This window comes from Macrobrachium rosenbergii, chromosome 56, assembly GCF_040412425.1.
Source record: "Macrobrachium rosenbergii isolate ZJJX-2024 chromosome 56, ASM4041242v1, whole genome shotgun sequence".
Lineage (NCBI taxonomy): Eukaryota > Metazoa > Arthropoda > Malacostraca > Decapoda > Palaemonidae > Macrobrachium > Macrobrachium rosenbergii.
This window is the reverse complement of record NC_089796.1, coordinates 19383091-19390110: the sequence shown is the minus strand read 5'-3', so window position 1 is coordinate 19390110 and position 7020 is coordinate 19383091. Positions and strand designations below refer to the sequence as shown.

At 36.5% G+C, this 7020-nt stretch overlaps 1 non-coding gene across 1 annotated transcript; it reads right to left on the bottom strand.

Annotated features, from left to right (window-relative positions):
• Positions 1 to 5702: 5702 nt before the first annotated feature.
• On the bottom strand, positions 5703 to 5775 carry TRNAV-AAC (transfer RNA valine (anticodon AAC)). Its single transcript has one exon. It is a non-coding gene; the product is annotated as a tRNA-Val (tRNA).
• Between the last annotated feature and the right edge of the window lie 1245 nt (positions 5776 to 7020).

The following is a 7020-nucleotide window of genomic DNA, read 5'->3' as shown; positions in this document are numbered from 1 at the left end:
TTCCTGGATAGCTAAATACATTAAAAGAGATGAATCCTTTGTTAAAAGAAACTAACAAAAATCCATATGGCTGTCATTGCGAAAAGAGTGAGAATCTTGGAAGGCCTGAAGTCCTTTCTCAGGAGTCAGAAGACAATATAGCTGAGGCAGTGGGTAGACCAAGAAAGTCTTTACGTAAACTGGTGCTTGAACTAGAAACAAAAAGGGGAAAGAGGAGAAGTTATAGTGCTGTATGTCGTGAGCTGAAAAAATCTGGTATCAAGCCATTTCATGTTATCAGCAAGCCCAACATCACTCAGCAACAGAGAGAACACCGTGCATGGTTTTGTGGTTCATTTCTTAAAGATTGGGATGAAGCTGACTTTCTCCATGTTGCAAGATCAGATGAATTCTTCATTTACACAGTCAGAAGCCAAATCATAAAAATGACATCATTTGGGCTGCAAAGTTGGATGATATCAGCGATGATGTGCGCCATCGCTAAGTTGTGAAATTTCCTGAATGTTTGGGAATTTTTCTCTGTTTCACAACCAAACAGTTGAAGTGGATCATGAAAGGAAAAGGACAGTCATGGAATGGCGAATACTTCAGAGAAACTGTGCTTACTGGTGGAGTATTTCCTTTCCTCAAAGATCCTGAAAATGTGTTATCTGTTGAAGAAGTCGCATTTTTGCATGATATGGCACCATGTTTCATGGCTCTTCAGACACAGGAGCTGCTTCGAAACAGTGGTATCAATTTCTTCCTGTCAAGTGAATTTCCAGGTAGCTCCCCTGACCTTAATGTGTGTGTGTGTGTAAACATTGGTAGTATCTTAAAGGATTGTGTTGAAGCGCACACAGTGAACTATGATGGTATACCAGACCTCTGGCGACCTGTGAAGAGAGGTGACCAAAGTGCTCAAAAATGGAGTTTGAGTCTCAGCTTTTTGCGATTTGTGAAATCATACCCTCAAGAATGCAGCCTGTGGTACAGGCAGATGGAGGCCACACAAAATATTAAATACTCAGAAAGAAACTTAAATAAATACCTGTTCCGAATTTCTTTTGTTTTTGTCCATATCAATTTTATTTCATGCTGTAGAGGGGGCTCTAATTTCCAAATACCCTGTATAGTGTGTGTGTGTAAATATATATATATATATATATATATATATATATATATATATATATATATATATATATATATATATATATATATATATATATATATATATATATATATATATATATATATAGTTTTCAGTTTTGCAGGAGTTTTCTTTTGTTATCATAAAAAGTCCTTTTTGAGATATATATATATATATATATATATATATATATATATATATATATATCAAAAGACTTTTTATGATAACAAAAGAAAACCCTGCAAATCCGAAAACCATTTTGTACTACCACACAGTGATAATTTAAAGATTCCCAACTCCTTAAGAACAATACACAATAAGACAAGCACTTATAAAGAACTCTCCACACAATACTAAAGGATGTGTATATCAAATAACATGTAAATCACGTGACAACTTTTGTACTGATCAAAATCCAAAATCTTTGCAAAAAATATGCTTAGGAGAACACTGAAACAATCATGCCATCATCTGGGCGGGGGCTAAAATGATAGTTTATTCCATTAATAGGATTCAGTTTTATAAAAGACAGCTTTTGTAAGAATATAGGTCAAGATTGATCATTTATTTCAGAAGAAATATGTAAAGTGTATAGATTTTAAGGAAGGTCTGACCTCCGACGCTAATGGGTTTACTGCTCCTTGTTCTTTTTCCTCTACTTCTCAGGTGAGAGTACTTTTTTCAACTGTCTGTATGTTCGTTTATACTACATTCTAGCACATATATTGTAAACTTCTACCACTATGTGAGTCCTCGTGAAGATGTCTTAGAAAACTAAAAGCAAAATCAGTCAGGATTTATACTAAGTGTTTCACTTTTTCCAGTGGTACACCTGGATACATATTTCATGTATAAAATTTTGGTACTGTATACATAACGATCTAGAACAAACAACAAATATAATTTCAAATAGCCTACAACACGAGCATGTACTTGTGGTAGATCAAAAATTCTCAAATGCATATGAGCTAAAAATAAAGAATGGACGCTATACGAAATTATATTTGTTTCTATATAAATTGTAATGAAGTAAACCTCACACTCGACATCTCAACCCCCATGACGTAGAGTAAGACACAATATAAGAACATTTCACGTTCTATTAAAATAGTATCTGTTGTTTTAATTTAAACAGTATAAGGTTAGCTGTGGGCAAGACTCACCCCTACTGACTCCTCTTACTACTAACCTTCTGGGTAAGGCTTTAATCCCTTTTCTCTGTCCAAGTGACTGCCCATAGACCTTGATTTTAGGTGCTGTCCTGTCGGAGATGCTAATCCTGTCTCAGTCAAAATGAGAAAGCGACTCCATGTGACCGGTGCCATCTTGAACACCTGGGCCAAGATGCCCCATGCCCCACATGCGACCCGCTAATTTACAGCGCCACCTACAAAGAGCAGGATCGAAATCTTCCGACGCTACATTAAGGTGTCACACTGGTAGATCGTTCTGAAAAGAACTTAGAACTTAGAAGATGCTGGAACTTGAATAGGACACTTCCGTCCTCCCTTGCTCCCTGGAGCTGCCCCCTTGGTTGTCCCAGGTGGCTGTCCAGAGCCCTAAGTAACTTTTGTAGTGAGCCCCTTTCACACCACCCTCCATTTGCTGGCACCTCGAAGACGAAGAATCCATCTCCCGACGAAGGTAATGTACCAGAGTCAAGGTTCTTATGTCAGCCATGCCCCTGTAAATCTCTTCCTATTTTTCTGTTTCCTTTCATAGTTTGATATACCTACAACGAAACCTGTATTGCTTTTGTTTTGTGTTATGTTAATTTACAAATCAGTGACGAAGGTGTAACGTAAATTATGCAAATTTACAGTTATCGGAATTGAGTCCTTGTCTAGGCACCTTCTGTGCAACTCCTCGATTCCTGGATCAAGTGACTTACTGCAGATAGGAGTAAGCATGCTGTGGACCTGTTATCATCTTGTGTGTGCAGTGGCATAATTGCTGCTCTTCTCCCATGCAATGGCTCCCCTTTGAAGTGGGCCCCCTTGAGTTCTTCAGAAAATTAACCAATTGTTTGTAAATCCTATTATACGACAGGACTTTGTCCCTCTGTCCTTATTTACACTTCCATTCTTCTGATGTGTCTGTTTTTCTAATAATAATACAATTAATTAAGTGAAACCTAAGTGTTTACCTAATAACTTCTCCCCTTTTGAAGAAGGCCCCCAGCCAAACTCCATTTGTACATGGTTTAACTGGAACCCATTATTAGAGATCAGTTTTGCCTGACCAAGGTAAGTTCCTGGCCTTCAGCTACAACCATATAAATTTTATATATATATATATATATATATATATATATATATATATATATATATATATATATATATATATATATATATATTGTTTGTTTATATGTGCACAGACAGATTAAAACGGTTTTCAGCTACATCTCTCTTTTGTATGCTCCTATAAATACTTACCATTATATCTCTATTTAATTTAGTTTGGGTCAAATGGATGAAGTATAAAAACCAATGAGTTCAGAAAAACCATTTCAGTATTTATGATGGCAGGATAATTTTTTATGTAGTTTCTAAAAAAAAAAAAAGATGTCTCCAATAAATGCTGAATCACCGATCATGTGTACAAAAAAATCTTTTTTGTCAATACAAAATGCACAAGGGTCCCACCATTTTGGTAACAATAATATTCTTCCAAAATTGCAATGAAAAAGTGAATATGCAAGTAAATTTTCATCTCTTTGCACTGAAGGTTTTGTAAGCTCTGTACTTCGCTGCCGAACCCAAGTTTAACCGGTATGTTCGGCAGACAGTCACAGAACACCCTCACTACTACGTGCTTGTGCATGACCAGCATTGCCTGACTCACTGCTGAGCCTACTGTGGTAACCACACACTGCCTGTATGCTGTACCAAAAGAAGAGCAGATCTTGACGACAAATTAGTGTTCTCAGCAAACTGTGCATGAGTTAACCATTACATCGGTGACCCCTTGGAGTGACCAGGCAAACATTCTGGGTCTCAGCTGTGCAGTACCTAACAACAGCAGCCATTAATGGCACTTGCTTCTGGCTCACTTTCTTTAGAAAGCTCTCAGTTGTCCTCTAACATGTTATTTGCACTATAAGCCCCTGGCAACTAAAGGGCTAAATACAGCTATGCCTACCCTACCAAAACAAAGTCACAGACAGGGTAAATACAGCGCTTAAACTCTGGCTGGTTTTTCATTGAAAGCATTAAAATGATTGTTTCCATATCATGGTACATATAAACTCAGTTCTCACACCAAACCCTGGGGACTAATAGACAAAATAAAGCTAAAGCTCCTGATTAGAAACAATCACATGAAAGTTAGCACACACAAAGAGATGTTGTCAGATGAAATGCCGTTTGAAAGACAACAGCAATAAAATATGAAGAGATACTCAAACATCTTTTGGAAAAATAATGGGAAACCCCATATGTATCTTCTCTACTCCAGTCGCCATGTTGACAAGTTTTTTCATAATATTCCTTGAATAAAAAGCCAATTTGGTGAGCATTGGCTCAAGATGACCGAGATTAGAAACAGGGACTTCACTCACTTTTGTCCCAATTTAGCTTTCCTGTTCTTTCCTTGGGGCTGATCAAGTTTCCCACCACTGGGTACTAAGGAAAGAATTGTATCAGGCTCCAGAGATGAAAAACTTGAACTTAGACCACTAATGAAAAGGTAATTTTTTTTTTTTTACTTCATATTTCTGTATCTTGTAATTTTCTCAGCAACCGATCAATTCTTTTGTTTCACAGTGACCTACATAAAATCTTTGACGATTTAATGAAGGGAATTTTTGTTTACTTGTTGTAACTGTTCACAGTAATTGACAAACCAAGACTGACCATGAGTCAGGGCTTTGATAATATTAACTATAATCTTTGATAAAGTCTTATTTGAAGTCATTTCAGACATCTTGTTACCTGTACAATCCCGTTCTACTGTTTCCCAATCAGACCAACACTTTCACAATCAAATTTTTTCCAGTTAGGGATGCAGTTTTTCTTTTCAAACGTGGTATGGGAATAAATAGGAATATAGTCTGTAGCGCAGATGTCCATGAGGTATTAATAAACAACAGATGGCCTCAGCTATAACTGAACAAATATTAGATGCACATTCAGCATGTTTGAAGAAATAAGAGTTAGTTTTCCCATCAGCTCAAGGCAACATGAAGATTGACAGAAATCCAGAAGTGGGCTATCGTAAAGATCAGTAACACCTGATGTAAGCAAGTCTCTGCGCTTTACCTTTATCTTCCCATAAAGTGCAGATCTGTTGTGGTTTTTATGAAGCTAGGCTTAACCAGCATGGGTCCATGCTCTCTCCAGTAGCCAATAACATCAAGGCATGAAGACCATAAAGAGAAAAAAAAATACTTATACTTTAAGTAACAAGAGTATTCTCCATAAATGAAATGATAAAGGTTACTAATAATTTTCTTTTAAAGTAACCCCAGATGGAATGTAATGTAACAAGGAGCAAATTTGAGAGAAGGATTATACAAACGTATCTGCCAGATGCTCTCACTTATTTAGGCCTGGTCTTGGTAAAAAAAACTTCCTGTGCTCACCAGGGCTCGAACCTGGGACCTTCTGTGTGTTAGACAGATGTGATAACCACTACACCATGAGCACACACTTTAAATAGGATGAAGAAAAATTCTTCCTGGACCTATACTGAGGATTTTATTTACTTTTGTTAAGTATCATAATTCAATGTTAATGTGTTGCATAGTCATTTACATTAAATACTAAATAAATAAATTCAAGAGACCACCAATAGTCGTGTATCAATTGGAAAAAGTTGCTACCGGGACAAAACTACATATTCAGACAGGTTTTGAGCGGTTGTTCAAGTTTTACAATTGAAAAGTATAACCAAAACTAAATGAAGAGCCCATCACATTCATATAGCACAACCCTCTATTGCTATCTTCTCATACTCAAACAGATTCACTACTGCAAAGATGGGATGCCTGGATGAAAAGGTTTTGTTTCTTTTTCATACTTCGCCAATAAAAATGGAAACTATGAACTGAGAAGTCAGAGTAGATTACGCTGGGTATATGGAAGCACAGTCTCATGCTCTGTAGGTGGTTCACTGCCTATGCATACAGTAGATCCTTAATGCTCAAAACTACAGTACTTTTTCGAGAAAAAGAGCAACCGATAGTGTTAGATTAAGCCTGTCACATATTAACTGATTATTGTTAACATTACTATTGTTTTAATTACCATTATAAATGAATACAGAGTCATATGGAACCAGCCTAATGGGCTAGCGATTGACAATAGTCATGGGCCAGGTTGCCTTTTGGTCAAGTCGTGCGGAGCAATTTTTTCGAGAAAATAAAATCAGGCCAACGATTTCCTTATATATAATAATTATAGGCTACTCTAAATAGCGTCAAATTAAACCTTCAAATTTCAAGACATACCTGGAAGACCATCTCCAAGTATGCCCTTCTGTATCTTACTAGATTGAAAGTAACTTTTAGTTAAGAGTAAGCAGATCCTGTCTCTTAAATCCGTTTTATTTTTCTTGCCTGGAATGGCTTTATATTCATCTTTATTAAAACACAAACATACATATACATATATATAAATAAACACACAACACACACACATATATATGTATGTATGTAGACAATATGTATGTATGTGTATGTACCGAAAGTTCATTTTACTAACATCCTAAACAGATGACAAACTGATGCAAAGAAACTGAACTCTTCACAGATATTTCCAGCAATTCGATCAAAAGGAGCACGTTTCTAGTCTCCCTCTTGTCGATTACAGGCTGCTGGTCAAAACAAGGCATAAGGGAAGCTAATCTGGCAACAAATATCTTCTTGCATTCTACTTCTATCCCCCAGAGGA